This window comes from Camelus dromedarius, chromosome 7, assembly GCF_036321535.1.
Source record: "Camelus dromedarius isolate mCamDro1 chromosome 7, mCamDro1.pat, whole genome shotgun sequence".
NCBI classification, from domain to species: Eukaryota; Metazoa; Chordata; class Mammalia; order Artiodactyla; family Camelidae; genus Camelus; species Camelus dromedarius.
Window position 1 is genome coordinate 45,912,194 of NC_087442.1, and position 27,659 is coordinate 45,939,852.

General features: G+C 39.9%; 1 protein-coding gene across 8 annotated transcripts in view; it reads right to left on the reverse strand.

Annotated features, from left to right (window-relative positions):
* The window catches only part of CCDC126 (coiled-coil domain containing 126), a 56,907-nt gene that overhangs the window by 24,753 nt on the left and 4,495 nt on the right, over positions 1–27,659 (reverse strand). For 3 of the 8 annotated variants that reach the window (XM_064487497.1, XM_064487498.1, XM_031455052.2), the window contains 2 exons: positions 14,049–16,431; positions 8,460–8,969 (listed from right to left, as the gene is read on the reverse strand). The exons of 1 other annotated variant lie outside the window; for it this stretch is intronic. The gene's annotated coding sequence lies outside the window, so the exon portion shown is untranslated. Of the gene's footprint in view, positions 1–7,855; positions 8,047–8,459; positions 8,970–14,048; positions 16,432–24,091; positions 24,458–27,659 lie in introns of those variants that run through there. 4 more of the 8 variants (XM_064487499.1, XM_064487500.1, XM_064487502.1 and 1 more) reach the window with 4 other exon arrangements.

A 27,659-nucleotide genomic window follows, 5' to 3' on the forward strand; every position in this document is an offset into this window, starting at 1 on the left:
TATAGGTACCTAGAATAATTAGATCCAGAGACAGAAAGTAGAATGATAGTTACCAGGGGCTGGGAAGGTGAGAGAATGGAGAATTACAGTTTAAAGTTTAGAGTAGAGCTTCACTCTGGGATGAAGAAAAAGTTCCGGAGATGTACAGCAGTAATCGTTGCACAAGAATGTGAATGTACTTAATGTCATTGAACTGTACACTTAAAAAAGGTTAAAATGGTACATTTTATGTTATGTATTCGTTTTATCATACACATACAAAGTCAAATCACATCGTTCCCCTGCTTAAAAACTCTTCAATCATTTCCCATTGCACTTAAAATAAAATTAAAACTCTACCACAGTCCAGAAGGCCCTGCACCATCTGACTTCTACCTTTATTTCTGTCCTGATCACTTCCCCCTGCTCACTATGCTACAGCCATGCTAGGCAAATGTTACTGAATTGGTGGACTGGACCTCACTGAGGTCCTAGCCCCAAAGAGACCCCCTGTCGCTGTCAGGGAGGTTCTTTTCCCAACTGGATTCCTGGAGCCAGTAACAAAACCAATGCTGAGACTGGAACAGCAAGAGCTTTACTCAGTGGCCAAAGAATGGAGAAATGGGAACCTCGTTCACAAATCAACTTGTCAACCCTATTCAGGCATAGACATCAAATATATAGAAGGGTAGAGGTAAAAGGGAGGGATTTGGAAAGGGGGATGGAATAGTCATGAGTGGTTTTGACCTGCAACTGATCCAACACTCTTTTTCAGTCCTTCTATGGGTTTTTCTGGTTGTTGTCATGGCAATCATCAATTGTCATGGTGCTGGTGGGTTCATCATTTGGCATGCTAATATATTACAATGAGTATACAATGAGGCTCAAGATCCACTGGAAGTCAAATCTTGGGCCTAGATGGTTCTAACCAGTTCTTGTGTTTTCCTCTTTGCAGCTTCCTCCTGAAATTTTTTTCTGAGTAACTGTTTTCCACTTGTGGGAGGGGCAGGGGTATGATTATGAGGCAATAGCCTTAGTAATAAAAACTCACCAAATTCTTTCTGACTTCAGGGTCTATACAACTGTTTATTCCCCTGCTTGGAATGCTCTCCCCATGGCTTATTCCTGTTTATCCTTTAGTATTTAACTCAAATGTCACCTCTTCAAAAAGAAGCACTCCCACTCCTACCCAACCTCCAGCCTCAAGATAGTCTGTCATTCTGCATATGAAATTACATACAGTCCCTCCTGGTATCTACAGGGGATTGAACCCAGGACCCCCAGTGGACACCAAAAACACAGATGCTCAAGTACCTCATATAAAGTGGTACACTATTTGCATATCGCCTCTGCACATCTTTCTATATACTTTAAATCGTCTCTAGATTACTAATAATACCCAATACAATGTAAATGCTATGTAAATAGTTGTTCCTGTGAGACAAGTTCAAGTTTTGCTTTCTGGAGCTTCCCAGAATTATTATTTTTTCAATATTTTCAATCCACAGTTGGTTGAATCCACAGATGCAGAAACTGCAGATACAAACAGGCTGACTATATTCTATCTTTAAGACCTTAACCAAGTTATTTTATCTCCCTAAACCCTGATGTCTTCACTTATATCATGGAGACAAGAGTACCTACCTAATACTGGTGAGGATAAATGACACCGCATACTACTCAACAAATACTAACATTTATTATTAGTGTTGGGCACTTATGCAGCAAAGCCAGTAATTCTTAATCTGAGTAACTTGAGTTCATACAGGGGATGTTTTACTAGACTCAAATAAAACTCCTGATTAGCTCTCATGTTCCTCCATAATCCAGTACCCAGAGACCAAATTTATTTCCCAGCAGTAACAAAAATATCTCCCACAATCAAGCCAGTCTTCTCACTTTCTCATTCAATGGCAATAATACCTTACATTTATATATTTTTATTTACCAAACATGTTTCCTTACATCCTCTGATTCAGTTAGAGGCTTAAAGGATGCAGTTTTGAAAAAGTTTCTACTTAGAATTTGTGGACAACATGAAATACTTCATGGGTAGTAGTCACTGAAGAATTACCCAGTCCTGAAAGATGACACAGTAGCATGCTACTGATGTGAACAGTTCCTCTTCCGTACAGCCTAAAATGAGACTAGAGTATCTGCTTGAATGCTACTTTACCCAGAAGGATTTTAAAACCTCATTACCTTATTCTAGCCCACTCTGATCTTCTTTTACATCTCACAGCACATTATACGAACTGATTTTACACATCGTATCATCCAATCACGTGTGTGAGCCTTGTCTCTTTCAGTCCCAGGTCCCTTACGGGCAAGAGCAACATGCCCTACATGGATGCCATAACTCCCACAGAGCCTGGTGAACCATCAGCAGAGATGTCTTATATTTACTTTAAACACACCTCTGAGTCTAACCCCTCTTTCTCCCAAGCACCAATGTGACCTCCCTGCAATGATTTTTGAGGGTAGTGGAGGCAATGGGAATCTCAAGATAAAATTAAAGTAGTCAGCAGGTTCCATACCCACAGGTTCAACCTACTGCAGATAGAAAACGTTTGAGAAAAAAATTCCAGAAAGCTGCAAAAAGCAAAACTTGAATTTGCTGTGTACTGGCAACTCTTTACATAGCATCTACATGTATTAGGTATTATAAGTAACCTACAGATGATTTAAAGTATGTAGGAGGATGTGTGTAGATTAATGCAAATAATATGCCATTTTACATGAGGTAGTTGAGCATTCCATAGACTTTGGCATCTGCAGCTGTGGAGGGGTTTGGGGTGAGGTCCTGGAACAAATGCCCTGTAGATACTGAGGGAAGACTGTATTTTCAATTATCCATTTCTGGCCTGGAAGAACCTGAGAAGAAATATCCAGTCTCCTCATATTTAAGATGAAGGAACTAAAGCCCAGAGATGTAAGTGTCTTGCCTAAAATGAGGCAATCAGTGGCAGAAACTGTATTGGTCCAGAACACAGGTCTTGTCTCACTATTCAGGTTTTTCTCTATAACACACTACCTCCCTTCCCACCATTAGAAAGACTATGTTAAAAAAAAAAAAAAGAAAAAGAAAAATAAAGACTAAATACTGAATGAATTGTAATATGAAATGAAGATTGTTCTTTTTTGCATTAAAGTAATGTAACAAGAAAACAGTAATGGTAGGTTAGGGCAATGATCCTAATTCTGAAGATATATAATTTGGACTATTCATTAAATTATCAAGTTGCCATATTAAAGTTTCAAATTCACATAAATCAAAGTATTACAAAGTTGCTATAGGAAGAATTTAAGAAATCCTAGGGAGGGAAGGGATAGACTGGGATTTCAAAATTGTAGAATAGACTACACTGTATAGCACAGGGAAATATACACAAAATGTTATGATGACTCACAGAGAAAAAAATGTGACAATGAGTGTGTATATGTCCATGAATAACTGAAAAATTGTGCTGAACACTGGAATTTGACACAACATTGTAAAATGATTATAAATCAATAAAAAATGTTAAATAAATAAATAAATCCTAGAGCTTAGTCTTTTTTCTCACATAGGCAAAAAAACTACAAGGGAAAAAATACGAAGAAAAATAAAGACAAATACAAGGTCTTCTGGATGTAGATACCTTCACCAAGATCAGCAAATACACTAATAAGAAAAAACACATTTCCAGAAAAAAAGAATTGCAGGTGGAGGGGATACATTAAGGCCCATGCTCGAACACAACATCTACTACATGTAGTTTCATTTAAAGCATGAAAGAATTTGATTTATTCATTCATTTGCTCGCTTATTCATTCACAGTATTTATTAAAGCACCTACTTTGTGCCAGAAACTGGAGATATGAAAGACAAAACAAGCTAAGACAGGATTCCTATTCTTCTGGAGATTATGCTTTAATAGGGGTGGGAGAGTAAACAAGCAAACACAGAAACAAGCTAATTTCAGCTTGCGACAAATTGCTATGGAGAAAATAAACAGGGTGATGCGAGATGAGGAGTCTACATGAGATACGAGGTCAAGGAAGGCCCTCTAAGATCCGACCTGAGAAAGAAGAGGAAGTACAAAGTCTGCTTCCAATTTCCTTCCAACTAAAACCTTTAGAATTCTTTTCCAACCAGAATCTTGGGAGCAGACAAGAAATTCTTTATTCCTAGTCTCCTCAGCACAAATAAATGAGAATGAGAGCGATCCCTATCCCCACATGGAATGGCCTGGTTTGAAGAAAATCACCCAAAGCGAGCAGAAGGAAACTCACAAGCGAAAAAAGTTTTGCATTCCCTCTCTTATGAGAACGGCAGTCTCGTTTAGGTAACATACAGAACAGTAATGACCTGACATGGTGGTCTTTACACGGAAAAACATATTCTTATTGGCATTTTCTAATATGAAGAGGGCAGTGGTAAGATGGGGTAGGAATCTGCCAGCATGTTAACTGACAATTTGTATTAAGCATTTTAAATATAATTTTTCAAAGTCTAAAATATTCCTTGTTAAAGAACACAAAAATAGAAAAACAAAGAACATAGGGAAGTTATTTTCTTAATATGTATATTACTGTTTTACAGGCCTTAAAGTCTCTACTCCAATTTACAAGATTTACAGACCTCCAAAGATCTGTACAAAGCTCTGTTATGCCACTAGCCAAACAGCAAAGATGCAAACAACTAGATATCAAAGCAATATTTCAGTGGTTTTTCCCTAGCCAAGGACCTAAAGATAAATATATTTAGTCCAACATTATTACTAGGGAAAAGCAAAGACAGAGAATCAGTGAATATTTAAACTGGAGTAAAGATAAGGAAAGTGAAGCACAAAGAGGAATAATAACTACACAATGTCAAACAAATGGGGGAAATTAGGCATTCAAACTCCTCAGCCCAGGACTCCAGTGTTTCTTCAAAAGCACAGAACAAAAATCAACTTTGCAACTGGCACTTTTTAAAAAACAAGATGAAACAGAAACCATCAGAGCAGACCGTACACACTACTGATTTTGTTTTGTAAAACTTTCTTTCAGTTTTATGTGTATGTATATATATCTCTTTTTCACACAGACACATATATGCACACAGAGTCAAGGTAAAAAGATCTCTTGCTACGGGTTGCAGTCAAAAATTTTAAAAACACTGCATTTCACTGACTATCTTGAAATACTTCCTCTTATTTTTATGCAAACATTACAATAGCAAGACTAGAAACATTAATGGATGGCTAATCCTACCTCAGAATCTCTCCTTCAAATCCTATTTTTGCATTCATTCAGCACTCTACTTTTTGTGCAGTTATGACTATAGCTAAAGTAACCATCAACAGCAACAGCAGCAACTAGCAAGCACAGAAGCTCTCACTCAAAGGTGCTACGAAAATCACTGCCTATTAGTCTCTTAAGGAATTCACAGCTGGAAAGGCAGATGTTTATTACAAAAAGACACAGTATGTTCACTACAGCTCAAAGGTTCAGAGAGTTCTCTCCAAAAAAACAGAAGTACTCCACAGACTTGCCTTTGAGTGTAATTTCAGGGGGAAAGGCTCATTCCTAAAGTATTTTCTATTTTTTCTATGTAACATTGCCTGAGGCTAGTATCTGGGGGGGGGGGGGGTGGGGGGGGTAATTTTAACATAGGACACAGCCATCCAGTCCTAATAAATGTGAACTGCCATGGGAGAAGCTACACTAAAATCCCAGCTGAGATACAGAAATATATCTCAAGATATCAGATCATTTTTAGATGGCACACTGGGGAGAGGGAAGAGAAGACAATAGCACTCAAGAGCACAAAGACAGATAAAAGAAAATGGGTAAAATCAGTCAGGGTTAAGAATAGAGAATGTCAGGGCAAAAGGGAAACTACTCAATCATTATGCCACAGTAAAAGTTTAAGACAAAATATATTATGCAGACTAGATATTTCAGTCGCAGAGCGTGACCTGCCCACTGCCTCAGCCAATCATGTTCTGTGCCACATGACCCCACCTCCCTCCCACAGCTAGCCAGACTAGCCCTGGGCAAATTTGCCTGAGGCCTCAGACAAAAAGAGGCCCCTAAGAAAATCAGGATGTTGGGAGTAGGAGCAAAAGGGAAAAAAATTCACAAAAAGAAACAATGAAATTGAATTACGGGATTGACAAACTCAAGTTATAAAAAAGCAGGTGTAATAGATAAAGAGGCTATGAGTAAAGAAAAGAGATACACAGTAGGGAGGAAAAGAACTAAGAGTGTCAAAAATGCAGAAGAAACATGTGCAGCTAATGAAAGAGAGGGATGAAGTGGTTGGTGGAGCTTCTTGTTTATGGAAGCTTTCTAGTCCTTTCATGTGTATTCCTTCCTGAAGGTGGGGGGGAAAAAACTCTAAAACACAAATAAATGACAAAAAGCGTTTACATCAATTTCTTCCCACATTAAAAAAAAAGAACTTATCATTGAAAAGTCAGAGCTAAACCCATCTTTGGAAACAGACCAATTTCACTATTTGAGAGATGAGGAAATTGAGGACCACAAAGGAAACTAAGGTTAAACAGATAGTGACAGAGCTAGGACAAGAACCAAAGTCATTACTCTCTGTCCATAGTCATTACTCTCTGTCCTATACAGCACTAAATAGCAACAAGATAGAAACTTTTTTTTCCCAAAACATGTATTTCTGCAACACATTTTTAAATGAATGAAAATCTTTATGGGCATTATGCCATCTCCCACAGTTTAAATAAGTTTTTCATTTATTAACTCTCTGGTTCTCTAGGATCTTTATGAAATACATTCATTAGATTTCTCCTTTGCTTAAATATTTTTTAATGCACCTATCATTCAAGACATTACCAAAATTCATCAGGCCCCACTGGCCTTCCCCTACTATAACTGTATGTTCAAAAACAGTATTGCATGTTATTTCATATACAGCACAACTGTGTTTGAACTCAAAGTAGCACACAATACATTTTTTAAATGAATCAAATAAGGACCGTAAAGATTTCCTTGAAGAAAAACTCATCGCCTATGTCAGTAAAATTCAGGAGACAATAGCGCAAGAACAATCAAAACTAAAGAGGGACTAATGGGAAATGTTTCAAGTCAATCCTTATAAAACGTATTGCCATCATTCAACTTGTCCTGAGAACAAAAACTACAACTTGTAAACACAAATCCCAAAGGGGGAAAATTACTAACCAGTGGGAAAGTGTAGAGAGAGGGAGAAAAAAGTTGACATAGGGTAAAAAGATGGTGAAGCCCCACATCAGGACTGCAGGGGACCTAGACGCTTACTCTGCCAAAACAAACACTTAAGCTCCTCTAAGGATCTCCCAAAGGACACGGCTGGGGGTGGGGGTGGGGTGAATAAGTCCTTGTATCTCTAAAGCTGATCCACAGAAAAGCAGAGTCATCAATTTCCTAAGAACATTCTCAGCCACCTTAAAACAGCGGAAATTGAGAAGACAGCACATTTTTTAAAATTCTTTGCTTAGGTTTAAGACGAACAAGGTATAAAGTGACGAATACACAACCTAGGAGAGAGGGTATAGCTCAAGTGGTAGAGCGCATGCTTAGCATGCATGAGGCCTTGGGTTCAATCCCCAGCATCTCCTTTAAAAATATATAAATAGACCTAATTATTAAAAAAAAAAAAAAAGAATACACAACCTAGAGTGCTAATGATTAAACAAGGAAAAACACAAGACTCGCTGATCGAGAGGCCACTTTAGTATAGCTAAGGAGAGTATCATATTCTAAGAACTGTTTCGTCAAATGAAGAATTCATGGCGTTGTAAAAATATCATTTCTTATTCTAACAACTTAAAGGTGTGCACTGTTATCGCCATTTGATTGGTGAGGAAATTCAGGCTTAGAGCCTTTAACTAACCAAGGTCACTAACGCCAGGCAGTGGCTCGGTCAGGATTGAAATCCAGGCTCTCTGAGCCACTCTCAAGGCTTGCGATAGTACAAGCCACAGTCGACACAGCAGTTGAAGTTCATCCTTACCAGTCACCCAGGAGCTGAGTTTTTTGAAGAAGGCATTTATAAAGGGCATTTGACTTTCTCTCAAAGTAGAACACAACTGAGCTGCCAAAAACGGAAAATGAAGTGAGAGAGGCTGCCGCGCGGGCGCTCCATCCACGCAGCTCAGGTCCGCCGCTCCCCCCGCCCCAGTGGCCACGGGACGGAGCCCGCCCCGCTCGGATCACGCAGCCCCAGACACGCTCGGTCCTCCGCCCGGGGTCCACGGCCTCCGCCGTCGGCATGGAGAGGCAGGGACAAAGAGCCACCCGGGCGGTGGCCGGGGTTGCCGGCCAGTCCCCGAGCCGGGGCTCCGCGGACGCCGGGCGCCAGCTGCCCCAGTGGGGCGGGGGGCGGGGCCCGGCGGAGGAGGGGCGGCCGGTGGGCCCCAGGAGCTCCGCCAGAGGCGCGGGTCGGGCGGACGGAACTGCCTCCACCCCCCGGTTCCCTCTCGCCCCCTCCCCATTACCTTGCCTGTGGGCTTCTCGTCGCCGTCGCCGACGCCAACGGGCTCCCGAGCCAGGGCGGCGCAGCGAAAGCCGATTAGCGGGCGTCAGCTGCGTCCCGCGCTCGCGAAGCAGCCTCCAGGTGCGGATGGAGAAAGGCCGGGGCCGAGAATCAGGGACAAGGTTGGTTCCCAGATTGTGGAGATTCTACTCTTCCCTCGCACTCTGCTTCCGCTCCGCCTCCTGGCCGAGCCCTTCCCCCACTTCGGAGTCCTGCCGCCCGCGGCGCGCGGCATTGTGGGGGATGTAGTCCTGGAACGCGGAAGAGGCGGCACGTGTTTCTAGTCCGCCGGCATCTACTCCGGGTCAGGACAACGCCGTTGCATGACAACCAGAGGGGGCGGCTCGCTCCTTCTTCGGGAACTGGAAGAGGAGCTTACGCGAGACACACTCTGCCTTAATTCTCTGCAGGTGCTGAAAGGAGTGTGGGCGTCTCACTTCACACCGTCCAACTGGGAACCAGCAATTATACGCTGTTGGCGTGAGGCAGAAGGGCTCAGTAGTGATTAAAAGTGACTACTGACAAGAATGCCAGTTATTGCCCCTGAATGTTCTTAGCCAATGGAGTAAGGCAAGAAAAATAAAAGGACTAAACAGGAAGAAACAAAATTATTATTTTTCATATATAATATTATGTATGTGGCAAATCCGAAAGAACCTGCAGGTAAATTGTTGCAATTAATAAGAGTTTAACAAAGTTAATAGGCACAAAAATAGTACTTGGGTCGGGGAGAGTATAACTCAGTGGTAGAATGTGTGCTTAGCATGCACAAGGTCCTGGGTTCAATCCCCAATACCTCCAAAAATAAATAAATATCGAATTACCTCCCCCCCAAAAATTGTGTTTTTTAAAATAATACTTATTTCTATATTTCAGGGGGAAAAAAGAATTGAAATTTTTGTTAAGTTAGAGAATTTGAAGCTTACAATATCTTCAAACAAACATCAAATATCTAGGAATAAATCAATCCAAAAAGTGCAAGATCTATACGAAGAAAACATTTTAAAAACATTGAAGACCTAAACAAATAAGAGATGTAACATGTTCACAGATTGGAAGATCCAGTACTCAAAGATGTCAAGTCTCCCCAAATTCAACTGCAGATCCAGTGCAATTCCAGATAAATTTCAGTAGGTCTGTATGTGTATGTGTGTGTGTGTGTGTGTGTGTGTGTGTGAGAGAGAGAGAGAGAGAGAGAGAGAGAGAGAAAGAGAGAAACTTAACGAGCTAATTTAAAAATTTACAGAAGCACAAAGACAAGTATACATAAGGAAGAGGAGAAAGTAAAAGAAATGAGGAAAACTTGTGCAACCAGATATCAAGTTTTATTATAAAGCCATAGTCATTAAGGCAGTATGGTATTGGATCAGGGATACACCAATATACCAATAAAATAAAAAGCCCAGGAAGTCTCATCCATACATGGAATTTGATTTATGATGTCATAGTGGTGACGCAGAGCAATGTCTAAAGAATAGTTTTCAATAATTGGTGCTGGGACAAATAGATTTCCATTTGGAAGGAAAAAAAATGACATTGGGCTTTCCACATTACACACAAAAATTAGTTCCAGGTGGATATTAGACATAAATTTGAAAGGCAAAATAATAAAGCTTTCAGAAGATAAAATTGGATAAAATAACAATGAGCTCAAGAGGAGGGGACAGACTTAAAATTCATCCAAAACACTAATTATAACAGAAAAATTGATAAATTTGACTATGTTAATATTTAAGACTTAGTTTCATCAAATGACATCATTAAAAGACCTAAAAAACAAGCCTCTGAGTCAAATAAGGAATTACAGCATTATGCTGTACACCTTAAAATTATACAGTGCTATATGTCAATTATCTCTCAGGAAAGCTGCAAAAAATTCAAAAAACAAGCCTCAGAGTCAAATACAGCATTTTGTTTTACATCTTAAATTTATACAGAGCTTTATGTCCATTACCTCTCAATAAAGCTGAAAAAAAAAAATCTACAGCACATAGAATCAAGAGAAGTCTTGTATCCAGAATATATAAAGAACTATAATCATAAGAAAAAGATTTGAACAGGCACATTACTAGGGAAGAAACCCAAATAACAGTAAACATGTGAAAAAGTGTCAATCTCATGAGAGAACAGGAAAGTTCACACAGCAGCAAGAGAATACTATACCACCCACCCAAATGGCTAAAATGAAAAAGACTGACAATTGCAAGTGTTGACTAGTAGTGGAGCAGTAGGAATTTTCACTTTACTATTGGGAGAGTAAATTCATAGAACAGTTTGGAAAAGTTGTTTGGCCTTATCTGCTAAGGTCAAACACAGGCCTGTACATGACCAAGCATGTCACTTCCAGGCATATACCCTAAGAAAGGCTCTTGTGCACCAGGATACATGTATAAGAATGTCAACGGCAGTACTGTGGTTATAGCTAAAAACTGTGAACAACCAATGTCTTTTATCAACAACAAAATGGAATGTAGTTGTATCATAGAATATAATAGAAAAATGAACAAACTATATGCAAAGTTGAATCTTAAAAATAAAATGCTGAGAAAAAGAAACCACTCACAAAAGAATATATACTGTATTATTCCTTTTTTTTAAAGCTCAAAAACATAAAGAATCCTTACTTAGGTGTTAAAACAGTGAAGAGTAAAGAAATAGTTTACCATAAAAAGGAGGCTAATGACTCCCTCTAGGACAGAAGGAACCCTATGGGGAGGGATTTGAGACTGGGAAGGAACAATGGGCTGTAATTCTACAAATCTTCTATTTCTTGATATGGGTAGTGGTTACACTGTTGTGAGCTTTATAATAATTCGTTAGACAGTATATTTATTGTTTACACGTTTTTCCATGTATGTGTTATGTTTCCAAATTTAAAAATAAAAGAGTATAAGTCTGGAGTCAAACTGCATATAGAGCCTTACAGCTCCATAACCTTAGGCAATCTCTGTAACCTCTCTAAGATCCAGCTTCCCCATCTGTACAATGACAGTAATAAGAGTAACTATGTCATAAGGACATTGTGAGAATTAAAATGAGAATATGAGTTAATGTATATAAAGCAGATTGCATAGTGCTTGGCATATGGCAAGCCCTAAGGAAATGTTGATTGTTATGGTGACCACACCAAAACATTAAAGACACTTAGGTAAGTAAAATAATGAGATAGTCTCTTAAGGTAGGTGGGAGAGGGATATGTAAAAGTCCACAGCAGAATGTGATATCTGCTATATGTAGAAAAAAGTTTTGAGTGGAAAAAGTCTGCATGGTAGCCAAGCACAAAAGAGACAAAGCAATACAGGTCATGTATACAAAACATGGGCTAACCTGGCTACAGATTACTGGAGCTGTCTAGTACAGTAGCTGCTAGCCATATGTGGCCTTTTGAGAACTTGCAGCATGGTCAGTCTGAATTGAGACGTGCTGTAACATATACACCAAATTTTGAAAATTCAGTACAAAGTAAATAAAGTATCTCTGATAGCTTTGAAATATTGATTATATGTTAACCTGATAGTATTTTGGATATATTTGGTTAAATAAAATACATTGTTAAAATTAATCCACTTGCTTCTTTTTACTTTTCAAAGATGACTACAAAGAAAAATAAAATTGCATATGTGTCTTGCATCATATTCATTTGGACAATGCTGCTGTAGAGATATATGACAAAAACAAACAAACAAAAAGGTAGAATGGAACAAAAACTTAGAAGCCTTAAATACCAAACTAAGAAACTTTTACTTAATTCAAGGAACCATGCAAAGTTTTAAGATGGGGAGACAGTCATGTACTTGTCTGTGAGATTCTATTTTGTTATGTAATATTTATGTATGTTAAACCAATCTCCTATATTAGAGTGTAAACACATTACTATCCACTGTTTCCAGATACTGGTAGAAGGCACTTGGAAAATAAATGATGAATAAATAAATCTTCCTGCTGGCCTCATACACAAATCTCTGCACATCATATATATTTAATAAATGCTGTTTGACTCTGATAGAGGTTCCCCTGGTCAAGAGATTCATCTACTATTATTTTCAAGATTTCTCATCACCTCCATTCTATCCCACAACCTGGTAGACAAAGGGTAAATTAATTCGGAAGGTTCAAGACATTATAAAAATTATTATAAATAATTATATTTTATAGCATTTTACAACTTAGAAACCATTTTCTTAGATGTAGTGGGATGTATTGCCAAACTCCTCCCTCTCATCTGTCAAGGGGAGATCTAGAGTCAAAAGAATGTAATCAGCTGCTCAAATAAATTTAATCGGAGTTGAAGCCATTCCTTCCTGGAATCAAAGAAAAACCATAGCCAACTCGCATGGGGCCTCAGGTAGGAATGTGCCTTGTCAGCAGTATCATAGGGGAGAAGGTAATTTATTCCTAAAAGACAAGGCTACTCATGCTAATAAGAAAAATAGCTTTCGCAGAGGTGAATTGTGTTGTCTCCCAGGAAGAGACAGAAACTGTACTGGGAGAAGGAATTGGAATTGGAGTACCTAGTTCTACTCTTCTGATGAGGTAGAGCCTGACAAAACTCAGGCCTGAAGTATTGCTCAGATTTGCTGAGACCATGAAAAGAACTCTAGGCTAAACCTGTGCGGAAATGGTGGCTCTTCCTTGAGAGTTTGAAATAGGGAGAAGAACAGGAGGAGAGATAAACAGGTCAGAAATTTAGGAGGCCTCCCTGAAGGACGCCATTATTGGGAAGGCCTAAAACAGGCAGCACCTTCCATTGGGCTTTGAAGGGCACATTCAGGTTAACAGTGTCTTTGTTCCTCCTACATTGTGATATGTTTCTGTGATGCACCTGACCCTTCATGGACAGTTCTGTTTTTTCACATGGCGGTCCAAAGGGTGTGGTCTGGGGCAGGGGGGTCTGACAGGCTAGGGAAGGAAGGCCCTGACCTGCCTCTCTTCTTTGGGGTTTGGGAATGTGGGAGGAGCCTGCTAACCATAGGAAAATCTCCTAATCAAAAGTGTAATAGAGTTTGAGCCAAGACAAGTATTTTAACTCTCTGCCCTTATGCTAAGAGCGCATCATAACTTGCCCAGTTCAAATTTAGGCCTTCCTTTATAGAAAGCAGATCTTACCCATTTAAACTCCCAGATGTAAACTGCAAAAAGGCAAAGATGAACATTCAAATTATCAATCATAATAACCATTATATTTCCTAGCAGAGGATTATCCACACTCAGGGAGATGTATTTTAACCAAACAGAAGGTGCAAATATGTATTTTTCTTTTTTTGCTAACTTGTTCACCACAAAAATTACCTATATTTTGTTCATTGTTATAAAATTCAGAATAATTATCCCATGTAAAATAAATAAAATGATGAATGTTATTGCATTTAATACTCATTACTATATATTTTTTCCAGGTAAGGAGTTAGATTTAGAAATTAAAGCCTCCAAATATCCTAAATTAGAAAAAATAGATTCAATTTTTAATAATTGTGCTTGATAAATTCCAAGGCTTTTGCTATGTCTTAGTTTATCTATTCCTTAAAAAATGTTTAGGTGTCTCTCTACTTACTCTTTCTCAAATAGATTATGAGATCTTGTCAATCAAGATGTCCAACACTGCAAATTTAGAGAAAAGATGTTACATAGTGCAGAACTGTATTCATATTTTGGTCTAAGTATTACGCACCATTATTGTATTTTAATTCTTACAATCCCAAGAGCTTTGTCTGTTGTAAAGTTCCACTTTATCATGTGCTATAAAATTCACACATTCCAATACACTCCCTTACATTCCCCATTGTACACTACTCAGATCAATCCTTTAGCAGAACAGATAGAACAGATAGATGCAGCCTTGAAACTCTAGTCCCTGTCAGATCCATCTATTCCCACCCACATCCTGTCAGCCATCTGAGATTCCACAAGAATTGAGAGGGAGGGAATGAAGAAAAAGACTTTAATGCAGGCATTAACCACAGTCTCTCCTCCTTCCCTGCCTCCCTGCTCCTATGGCTGATGAGAATAGGGCATGCACTGTTATCATACAAATAACCTTATCTATTCAGTCATTCCATAGACAGGTATTTTTGGAGCCCCAACGGCCCACCTTTGTACCCAGTGCCTTGGAGAACACATGGCAAACACAAAACAGGCCTGTGACTGATGATTTTATGAGCAGGGGTTGGAAAAACAAGTTAACACGGTAAGTAATTAAAGAGCAATGAAGATATTACTCAATGATATGATATCAGTAATATGTGTTATAGAAACTCAAGGTGTATAATGTTTATAACGCGCTTAACTCAAACCAGGTGGTAGAGAAGTGAAGTTCAATCACAAAAGGACATTGTTAACTTTGGAATGCTATTGTTCTCACTGTGATGGTTGGGAACACATAACCAAAGTGTTCTAAATAATGTATGGGAACTATAGGATCTGTGGGGAAAACATAGTGGCTGACTTTTGTGTAATTCTCAAAGCATTTTTGCATTATCATCTAATTGTTGTAACTCTCTGAGAGGTACACAGGGAAGATACTATCTCAGTTCTTAGCTGAGGAAACTAAGGCCATGACAAGCCCAAGAAGACATACCCTGTAGGTGGCAGAGACAAGATTAGAAGTTAGATCTTATAAGGGGGGAAGGTATAGCTCAAGTGGTAGAACACATGCTTAGCATGCATGAGGTCCTGGGTTCAATCCCAAGTTATCTCCATTAAAAATTAATAAATAAATCTAATTACCTCCTATTGCACCCCCCCCAAAAAAAAGAAAATTCAGAAATTAGATCTTACGATATCTCATCTAGGACTCTACCCTTATAATAATAGTACCTACCAGCCTGTTTTCTGGATAATGAAACGGAATGAATAAAAAAAAGAAGGAAACAACAAGGTCCTACTGTATAGTACAGGAAACTATATTCAATACCTTGTAATAGCCTGTAATGAAAAAGAACATGAAAAGGAGTACACATGTGTATATCTGAATCACTATGCTGTACACCGAAAACTAACACGATATTATAAACTGACTATACTTCAATTAAAAAAAAAAAACAGAATGCATTTCCCTCCCTTTTCCTGTGTATGGGATCAACCACAACAATGTCAAAGACTTTAGTTTTCTTTCCTAGTCTCTTAGCACCTACACCTATGCCTGGCTAATATTAGGTGTTCTCAGTGAACATTTGTTGAAGATGTCAACTCTAAACAACATTTTGGGGAAAGCTTGATTTGTTTAAAACAGAGGTTCTCAGAGACCCATCTACAATTCAGTGACTGGCTGGCTAAACATGGATTTTAAAACAATAGATTCTCAGACCCCCACTGCAGAAATTTTGATACAGGGGGTCTTTCATGAGACCCAGGAATCAATGTTTTTAAAATGACGATTCTAATGAGGCATTGGGTTTAGAAACCTCTGGTTTAGGCATCTTGTTTCTCTGTATCCCTCCCTTCTTCCATTTTAGCCTGTAGAGAGAAGCAAAAAAGCAGATGGGAAGAGAAAGGAAGATATGCACAAACATATAGCCCTAGAGACTGACCCCTGGGAGAGAAACTGCCCAGGCCCTGATGGTTTTCTAATTTTCAATCCCAGTCCCTTATGAGCATCTTGTATTCGTGTATTTAAGTATCCATTCAGTAATGTGCCATACTGGGGAAATAGCAGCGAGCCATCAAAGTCCCTGCTCTTGTGGAGAGACAGTCCAGTGACGGCAACAAGCAAATGGGTGCTATGTCTGGATATGATAAATGCAATGAGGAAAAGTAAAGCAAGATAAGAGGATGAGGGGGGCGGGAACTATTGTATACAGGGTGGTCAGGGAAGGCCTATCTGAAATGAGTTTCATGAGACACTTCTGTATCCCTGTAATAAATTTGTCTTGCCTGAAGTCATCTTGATTGAAGGGGTCAGTAGGATTTCTCGATTACAGGCAACAGGAACTAATTATCTTAAAATAAAAAAAAAAAAGGAGTTCAATGAATAAAGAAGAGGCTATAGAACCAAACTGAGAAAATGGATAGAAACTGAGGTATCATTGGAGTGGCCCAAAAATTGTCTTTCAACAAGGATAGGCTGGCCAGAACACCTCTACCACTGCTATGCAACACTGCTAGCCTCTGCAGGTACATTTAATGAATCTTAATGATTTCTTACCTTTGCATCATTTGCTCCAAACTTAAAGAAGCTGCAGGGTCACGCCTAAGGCCACCTGCCAGTGCTCCAGCTACAAAGTGTAGGAGAGGAAGGAACTCTCTTTTGGAGCAGTCAAGGAAGGGAGCACAGCACAGACTCCCCAAAAGCTGCCATCTAATGAGAGATTCCTCAGGTGGAAGGCCTTGGATATGGCATTATCAAAAAAAAGGACACAATTCCACTATAGTTTCTGTCTCTTGCAACTAAATTAGCCCTGACATAGCCCCCAGAGGAAGGCTATAACCGAAGACCAAGTCAGAACACAGAGTGTAAATTTCTATTCATTCCCAGGACATTTAATAACCATTAACTAGGCACAGTGACAGGATGTAAAAGACCCAGATGTGAGGGGGAAAGAAAAGATTCTTGATCTAATGATCCTTAAGGCCTCGATGGGGAGACAAAACATATAAAGAAGAAATTTCAAAATAAGATAGTATATGCCATGGGCCAAAAAAACTGTTATTGCTAATGGGAAACAGTTCTATGTACTACTTAAAAACTCTTGCTCTAAAACCGAACTGCCTGAGTTTGAATCCTGCCTCCATCCCTTACCAAGGGCAAAACCCAGGGAATGTTAGTTTCTCTGGGCTTCAGTTTCTTCATTTGTAAAAATGTGGATAATAAACATACCTATCTTGTAGAGTTCCAGTGAAGATAAAACCGAGATAATCCATGTAAAACCCTTCATAATATGCTGGCCAACACATAGTAAGTGCAATATAGGTTAGCTGAGTTAATAGCCATTGTAGTTCATCAATATCAATTGATGCCATCAGTTATAAAATTCATCCTCATTTTATCAATTACAATGGGAGAAAATTGCTTCTAATTAAACTCTGACACAATACTTGGGTTTTTTCTAAACAATCTCAAGTTCCATGCCACCAAGAATACTGGTGATGCAGCATTGCTTAAAAGAGTGCTTCCAATTGTCTCTGGGATTCTCTACCAAATTACTGGCATCCATTCTGTAAGTCACTCTGAACATCAGTTACATCCAACATGCATGGTACCAATAATGTATTTAATTCATTTGAAGTCATGACAATTTGAACAGCTATGACCATAATTACTGATAATTATATCTATGCCCCAACTGCCACCTGGCTGCTGGTGAATGCAGACACATCCTGATTTCAGAGATGTTAATGTGTGAAAAAATGAGAGTCTTTGAATTCTTTTAATTATTAGAATTTATAAAATTCTAAGGGACTCAGAAGAAGAGAACAGTTTGTTCAGAGCTTAAACTCTGCCATTTTATAAAGCAAAAGGACAAAAAGCAATAGCTTTGACAGATGTTTGCAATGAATCATCTTTGTTGCTGTAAACTTGTAGAAAACTGTTAAAATTGTCACTATAGTGAATACTAAAAGGAAAGTATTTTCAGAACTGCCAGGCCAAACTGATGTGCAGAGGAGTTCTCTCTGAATCCAAGAACTCTAAGAGTGAAAGGGAATCATGTGTGACCTAAATCCATCCCATCTACATCACCCTCACACGTAACGGTCATCCAGCCTTTTTTAAAAAATTCCTCCCGTGACAGTAAACTCACAACTTTCAAAGGAAGTTTATCTCATTTTAGGGAAATTCTCCTTAAATTTCTTCTATATATATATATAGAAGAAAATAGTAAATATACAGTAAATCTTACTTCCTATGACATCCACCTCTCGGCCTAAGTCCTATCCTTTGGGACAAGACCCTCAAACATAATCATTCCTCTTTCCACCTTCAGCCCCCCACTCAACACCATTCCCTTCACCTCCCCACCTACCCCCACTTGGCCACATATTCTCTTTTCAGAGGTCCATCAATTCTGAGGGTCAACAATTTGAGCTCAGCACAGCTGTGTGGTTCTTCTGCTGGTTTTACTTGGAATCACTTATGCAACTGTAATCATCTGGCAGCTCGACTGTCACTGGGTCGTCTAAGACAGCCTCACTCCTGTGTCTAGTGGTTGTCCTGGTTGTGAGCTCCAGGTCTCCCCACAGGGTCTCTTGTCCCCAAGGGGTTGAAACTATTTTACCAATAGCATCAGGACAGCAAAAAAGCAAGAGCAGAAGCTGCAAGGCCTCTTAAAACCCAGGCTCAGATCTCCCACAATGACAGCTCTCCCACATTCTCTTGGCTAAAACCACAAACAAGCCAGCTTAGACTGAAGGAGGTAGATAAACAGACTTCACTTCTTGCTAGGAGAAGCAACAAGTCACAATGCAAAGGAGTGTGCACACCAAGAGGTGCTTAGCATTTTACTTGCACTACCACACTTTCCTCAACAATCTATGAAGTAGCCATTATTATTATGTCATATTAGATCTGAGTATGGCTGATACACTAATCAGGCAGGACTCATAAGTTATAACTGGAAAAACTACTGTCTTTCTTTTCTCCACTTTCCATTCAAACCAGTTCTGTAGGGATGAAATCTAAGGCAAGTCCTGTGACTTTTGCAGTCACTCTTAGAAAATAAAAAGTCTGCTTCTTAGGCTTCTTAAAGTCTTAGTTCAGTAATTAAAATGTCCAGTCCCATGTAATAGGCTGACTTCCAACTTCTCACTTTGCAATCATCCAACACTAACTGATTCAGGCAAGAATCATCAGTGGATGTTAAACATAGTTGGTGAAAGTTTGATGAGGACAAGGAGATTTAGGGGGTCTCAAAATATCTCCTTTCAAAATAGTTATTCATTACAAACGGGAAAATTGTTACTTTCTGGTGGAGAAATCTGGCAGACACCACCTCATCCAGCAATCAAACTTAACGTGAACAATGATGGGACAAACTGACACCACGTGCCTCTTGATGTAATGTACTAAGAAGAGCACAGCATCACTTGTGAAGTATTCCTGCTAAGAATGCAAATTTTCAATCTAATCACAAGGAAATATCCAATAAACTCAAATTAAGCTATGGTCTGCAAAATAAATGGCCTATAACCTTAAAAGTGTCAAGGTCATGAGAGACAAAAATTGCTGAAGAACTTGCCAGATAAAAGGAGAATAAAGACACATGAAACTAAATGCAAAGCATGAGAGGGACCTCACTTCAGTGGTTAAGACCTCACAGGATACTAACAGTGACAGTTCTCTCCAAACATCCTCTTCTAACCCCCAGCCTTCCCCTGGGGATGGGGTGTGGTCAGTTAAGGCTGGGGAATCTGCTCAACCGCCTCCTCAACTTCTGATTTGGTCATCTTACCCACCACTTTGGAATTTGGGATAACTAGTAACATTTTGGGGGGACTCATTTAAAGTCATTTTGAGGAGACTCATTTAAACTCACTAAGGGGACAGGAAGAATCTTATTTTAAAATACCATTATATGAGGAAACTAAGGCTTTAAAAGTTTGAGTAACTTGTCCTAGGTCACAGATAATAAAAAGGAGAGTTGGGATTCACAAATTAGTGTCAAATTTAAGCTTACAAATTTCACCTTGTAGATTTAGCCTGTTGTTCCGGGCTGTTTTATCTTTTTAGATTCTGATTAGGTAATTTAGGGAATTTGCTCTACTACACAGTAATGATTTATCAAGCACTTACTGTGATGTACCTTACATACATTGTCTCTGTTTACTTTTTATAACTGTATCATGTAGCTAATATTCCCATTTAAGAGATGAGAAAATTGAGGTTCAGAGAAGTAACATGCCCAAGATCTCACAGCCAGTAAGGTGTAAAGCCAAGATACATAGCCATGTGTGTCTGACCTCCAAATTCATACTCATATCCACAAAGCTACTCACCTCCCCGTATTCACTGCATAAATTTTCACCTTACCTCTGTGACAAAGGATTTGAAACAATTTTTAGCGAAATACAAGGATGCAGGTCAGCCACCAAGTACAAGAAAGAAAAACACTCAACTCGGGCGTAGGAGATCAGTGACCAGTTGAGATGACGGAGGTAAGGAAGAGGATTACACCAAAACAAAAAACAAAACTTAACGAAGGGAAGACATTCAAAATGAATACAAAAGGGTTCTGAGTTTTCCGTAAGAGAAGGTAGAAAGGAAAATCACCATGACCAAAAGAAAAAAAAAAATAGGCACAGGTGACTATGTTCAGTATCTTGTAATAACCTTTAACAAAAAAGTATATGAAAACAAATATATGTATATATATGCACAACCAGGACATTGTGCTGTACACCAGAAATTGACACATTGTAACTGACTGTAATTTAAGAGAAAAAAATAGGGAAATGTGTATGTTTGGGGCACTGACCTGCATTCAGAGACCCCCCTGTAATCTGGATCCCTGACCTTGGGTTTCCGGCATGCTCACACTGCCACCTCGTGGCTTTGAGTCTCCAAATCAGGTAGGGTCCTACATGTATGACTGATTACAGTCTCTTACCTACTCTTCCCTCCAAGCCTGCCCTCTTCTGGTGGTAAAGAATATGCAAAATGAATTCCTTGATAAGATTTGAAAATCTAAGTGGGTCAGTATATTATAATCTATTAAGCTCCCAAATAACTGAGCAACATGTCAATTCAGAGAAGTGGCAGAGGTAGACTTTCAGGCACATCCCATTCATTCTATCAAATAAATATGTATTGAATCTGCTTTGTACCAGGCACCGTTCCAAGTCATCAGAGAGTTCACATGAGCTCACCAAATGAATGCTCCCTTTGCTGTTTTGATTTTTTAATCATCTCGCCATCTTCCACATGCCAGTGACTCTACTGAGGACAGATTTTGCAATTTGACCCTCTTATAATACAGAACCCAAGGAGACAACCCCTACTAAAATGCATGGAGATCATGATTATACAGATTTTATTGGCTCAAACAATGCTCTATTACCAGGCTCGAAGTTAAGGCCATAGGCTTTGCCTCACTATTCAGGTTATAAAGGCTGATTAAGTAAACCGAACTCATCGAAATTTGTCCAGAAGATTGAAATTATAGCTTGAGGATTCACTAGTAGAACTGTGTGGATCTCAGAGAGAGGAAAAGAGGCCCTCCACCTAGTGGATGCCAGTCACATTAGGAAATGAAATCCAAGCAGAAACCCTGGGATCTACGGTGCTGTCAGTAGACTCAGCACAGATCCTCCCAACTCAACCTTAAAGGAAGAGGTAAATGACCTCTTGTTCCAAAGCAAGTACATTCAGCCTTTGATCAGTATTTAAATTGCTCACCCCAAAGGAGGCCCTGAAAGCTAGTCAAAAGCAAATGTTCTCCTTTGCAGTGATTGTCACTCTTATTGCCTACAGCCTGGTTAATAGGGTTGCTAGTAGATCCCGTCAGGCCTAACTCTGTCTCAGGTCTCAGGTGTGCTAAAGTAAAATCAGCCAGGTGCACAAATGCATCACAGGATGGCTAAGCGCCAGATGCTGAAAGGCCCTGTTAGAAGGGTTACAGTGAGGGAGCCCCCAGGTGTGGATTCTGACCCTGGGCTCACATCCCTCTACTTTAAATAATACCAATCGAAGTAATGCTTAAATGAGTCGCTCCCTCCTCATATCATGCTTCAAACTGTATCCCAGTCAGAATGGCCCTCCCAGCATAACCAAATCAAACTCATCCAGTTGACAGGTTTGTACGCTAATGAACTTACTATAATTTTAATGGGGTGATCTCTGGATTGTAAAGCTGTTATCCACAAAATGTCCTTCCAACTAGCCTATCAGTGTGCCCAGAATCTATATAAATTGTGGCTGGAGTCCCCACCAAGCTCGGTCAGGTACATCATATGCTCCACCTCTGACAGAGATCACTGAGATCTGCTCAACTAGCAGTGGAACCCATTCTTGCAGCTCCATCCTGAGCCAGGCCTGGAGCGTATGTATGGAGCATATGCAGAGAATTTAACTCTAGCCAGCTACTCCTGTCCTTCATGGATCCCTACCTGGGAAGCTATGCTTCCCTGAGCTGGCCTCCACCAACCCCAAGAACATTTAACACCTCAGATGACATGGCCCCAGCCCAAGAGCTCACCGTGGAGAAGACTGCATCGCAGATGGTGACACCACAACCCAAGAGAAAGACGAGGAAGGCAATACACTCCAACCTCCCTGGACACTGGGACTTTCCCTTCTCAGATGGCCTCCACACCAGGAAGGAAATGACTATGATGACTGTTAACCTCCAGGCAGAGATACAAAAATGCCTTCACTGGACTAACCCTGAGGGCCCCATAGAATACTATTTCTCCCCGTGTGTGGGGGATAGGTATAGCTCAGTGGTAGAGCACATGCTTAACATGCATGAGATCCTGGGTCAAACTCCAGCACCTCCATTAAAAATAAATAAATAAACCTAATTACCTCCCCTCGAAAAACATTGAAATATAAAACTATTTCCCCAAAATAGCTAACTGCTTGCCTCATGAACCTTCCCTCCATCAAAACACTTGCAAAACTCTAAGCCCCCTGCAGCACTAGACATCATTTCACCTTTATGGTAAGCCAAACAAGGTATTCTCAACCACACCAGCCACAATAAGGCACTTTAGTGCAACACCCCTGGCTTACCCTATTTGGATTCCACAGTTAGAGACCTCTTGAGGCTGCGTTCACTGCCCGGTGTACTAGATTACAGCTTTCACTTTTCACATGATGAACCCACAACAGACCCAGTATCCCTTGTTATTCACACCATGACCACCAGCACTTCCTCTGCACTCAAAATTGCTACCTCCACTCTTCCCCACATATTATCCATAAGCCCCTCCCATTGTAAACCACAACCCTGCCCCACACCACAACTAAGTGGGCCAGATCTGACAAAACTATATTTATACATACCTTCAAGATAGCAGCCCAGACCTTGCAAGTAAAACTATGTAGGAGTCTCTTAACACACAGGGTCACACCAACAGCCCATGTAGGGCTGTCTATCCTGCAGTTCTTTCTAGTGATCAGCCCCTTGTGTTAATTCCTTCCAAAATACCACGAGCCTCATTTAGGCTAAACTAACCCTCTAATCTAGACCCTAAATGGGGCACCCTGTGGGCAAGTATCAAAATAATTAACTCCCCATGGGAGTACTTTCAAAAGGCTAACAATTCTACTAGAACACGAAAGGCAGAACCTCACCCTTATGTTCACTGTCCCTTAATGGTAAACAATGCCTCATTCAAACTTTTTTTTGTGGACCTAACTCAAGAGGCCAGGAGCAAGTCCATTTGATCTTGCCCCATATGCAAGCAATCCACAAGATGACCCCTATTACTGCAACACTGTTGTTACCTTTACTATCCCAGCCACCCTTTACCGTCTTGGCATTTCTCTGCTAGAGAAATGTAGGGAAAATGGAGTCAGTTAGGCCCCCTCGTTGGACAACCAGTGCTCAGTGATGCAGCAATATTATCCTGCATGCGCAATACCCCTGTGTTGTTTTGTAATGACAACTTGCACTGCACAAGTGCAATGGTTAGTCCACATAGTTCACGTAGTTGACTAGATACCGGTTTTGTTTGCCTTGCTATATAAGGAGGACGGGATTTTCCGCTGCTGCCACCACTGCCATTGAATCCTCAATAAAGGCATGTCAGAGATACCCATGGCTCCATGAGGGTTCTTCAGTCTGCCCAAATCTGTGAGCCCGGAGCACCTTGAGCGCCTGCAATACAAGAAACAACCAGTCCGTGTACCAAAAGAGCCATTCTCATCCCTATCCTATTCAGACTGGCTCTCACCACTGGACTGGCAGGCCTGTGAATAGGTGCTTCCACCCTAGCCCAGCAAGCAGATCAAATATTAAAAACCACCCAGCAATTATCAGCCACCCTAACCAACACAGGCAGATGCTATACTATACTCTGAGTCTGATGACTCACTAGCACAAAAGATGATGAACAATCAACGGGTGTTATATTTCCTATTGGCTGTTCCTCACAGGGCATCTCTTGCTGCATGTACAGGAACAACTCAGGACAAGGTACAGGCCAACCTTCATAAGATATGTCAAGGTTTGCACACCTTGCATCATATAACTAAAATATTTCAACAAATTCCCACACTCCTCAAGGTTCCTGATTTGTTCTCATGGCTCGCTCCATTCACCTGGGGGCAATAGCTAAACTGCATTTCAAAAGGTAGCAAGTCTATTTGTCACAGGCTCCATCATTACTGCCTTGGTTAAATGCGCTTTACAATGGCTTCTGAAAAAAATCCCCGTGTCCTTTAACATATCTGCTGCACAAGTGATTGTGTATTCCTGATGCTGAGGCATTACAGGATGGATTGTTGAGAGTTTAATTAAGCTACCCCATGGTATTGCTGCCTTGGCATCCATTTTTGTTTGGCCAAATGACCTTTTGGGGTCTTTAACCTGACACAAGCCCCTCATGCAGACAACTGCCCTAGATAGCAACCTCCAGAGTTAAATACAAAAGTAAATTCCTGATATGACTCCTCCAACAGCCTTTGTGATAAACAGTTTCCTCTGCCTCCCAGGGCCTTCCTTTTGTGCATACCTTAGATAAAACAGTCCTTAAAGTTTACCAAAATCCCACTCTCTGTTGTTTGAATTGACCAATCCAGACTTAACCCCGGAATCCCGAAGCACTCTACCTTTGGACACTAATAAAGGCACGTGCCCCAGGTCCTGTCGCTTTCACTGCCTATACCCTGCCTGGACCCTCCCTGTGTGGCCCCATAAGGCCTCGTGCTATGTACTTTCTCCAGGACCTGTGAGTAATAATCTTCTCTATCTCAGTTTTCCTTGTGGTCTTTTATTGAACCACATGGCACCCTGGGGCTCTACTTAACAAAAGTTGATTTAACAAAATCACAATAAAGCTTCTGCACAGCAAAAGAAATCATCAACAAAATGGAAAGGCATCAACAGAAAAGGAGAAAATATTTGCAAACCATGTATCTGATAAGGGGTTAATATCCAAAACATACAAGCGACTCAAGAGTCAAAAAACAAATAACCCAATTTAAAAACGGGCAAAGGACCTGAATAGACATTCTTTCAAAGAAGACATATAAATGGCCAACAGGTGCAAGAAAGGATGCTCAATATTACTAATCATGAGAGAAATGCAAATCAAAACTGCAATGAGATATCTCCTCACAAGTGTAAGGATGACTATTCTCAAAAAGACAAGCAATAACAAGTTTTGATAAGGATGTGGGAGAAAGGGAACCCTAGTGCACTATTGGTGGGAATGTAAACTGGTACGACGACTATGGAAAATGGTATGGCGTTTCCTCAAAAAATTAAACTTAGAACTACCATAGGATCCAGCAATTCCACTTCTGGGTATATATTCCATGTTCATTGCAGCATTAGTCACAATAGTCAAGGTATGAAAACAAGCTAAGTATCCATTGACAGATGAGTGGATAAAGAAAATATGGTGTATATATATAATGGAATATCATTCAGCCTTAAAAAAGAAGGAAATCCTGCCATTGTGATGACATGGATGAAATTTGAGGGCATCGTGCTAAGTGGAATAAGCTAGACAGAAAAAGACAAATACTGCACAGTATCACTTACATATGGAATCTTAAAAAAAAAAAAAAAAAAAAAAAAAAAACCTCATAGAAACAGAAAGTAGAATGGTGGTTGCCAAGGGCTGGGAGGTGGGGGAAATAGGGAAAGGCTGATAAAAGGGTACAAACTTTCAGTTATAAGATGAATAAGAATCTGACTTTCTAAAGTGTAAAATGGTGACTATGGTTGGTAATAGTATTGTATTGTATTTTATAGTTGACATTTGCTAAGAGAGTTGAACTTAAGTGTTCTCACCAAGATGAAAAAAAGTAAATATATGAGGCGATGGATGTGTTAATTAATTTGATGGTGGGAATCCTTTCACAATGTATACGTATATCAAATCATCATGTTGTATACTTTTAATATATTACAATTTTATTTTGCAATTATACCTCAATAAAGCTGAAAAAAAAAGAAAGAGTAAAGAAATAAAATAGTTGTCTAGTAGAGGAGAGTAAATATGGAACTATATTGCTGGGTAGCATTAAGGGCCCACTTGAGGCTAGAGGTCATAAACTTGAAGAGAACAGTTTTTCTGTTTGTTTGCTTGAATAATTGAATGATTTTCTTCAGCCACATTCAGCTGCACGGTGTAGGCTCTATGTAGATGGATGGTTGGATTTTACCAGGGACAAGAAAATGTGAGGATCAATGGACTGACTATCCTAATCAGATTGAAGTTTTGTGGAAATCAGACCACTAGAGAGAATGAGCTAAACTGATAGGAGGTAGTGGTCACAAAGTGGACCGCTTGCATTGAAATGATGGAGAAGTTGCAATTAAAGTCAATGACAAACAATGATAAGCGAGCAAGTAATTGAGATAGGGCTGGAGATTAAGATTCTTGCAGGAGAGGAATACAAGGAACTGAGAGGGTCTAGGACGCTGGATCATCTATGTGGAGAGTGAAATCACCAAGATTTAAGACTGCAGTGTTGAAGAGAATGACAGTGAAAAAAAAGCGCAAATCAGTGGAGGTACTGAAGTAAGGGGAGGAAGTGCGTGCTCAAGTCTGATATGAAATTCAAAAGGAAATTTTCTTACAAGGATTTAGAGGGGGGAAATTGTTTGAAAGCAGTGATAAGATAAGATACTTCTAAGTCCGGTTACAAGAAAACACACTTTTTGAGAAGGCTGCAGGGGAAGGAGTTCCTCCAGGGCAGTCAGGGGATCTCAACCCCAGCACTACTGATGGGGCCTGATGACTCTTTGTTATGGAGGCTGTCTGTGCATGTAGGATCTTTAGCAGCATCCTTGGCCTCTATCCACTAGTTGCTAGTAGCACCACCTCCAGTGTGACAATCAAAAATATCCCCAGACATTGCAAAATGTCCTAGGGGAGTGGGGCAAAATTACCTCCACTGAGAACCTGGGCTAGAGCAAAAGAAGGTGAAGGAAATGTTCAAAGAAGATATTTCAAAATGGGGGGTGGGGTGGGTGGAGAGGGTTATGATACAAATGAACTTATTTACAAACCAGAAATAGACTCACAGACTTAGAAAACAAACTGTGGGACTATGGTT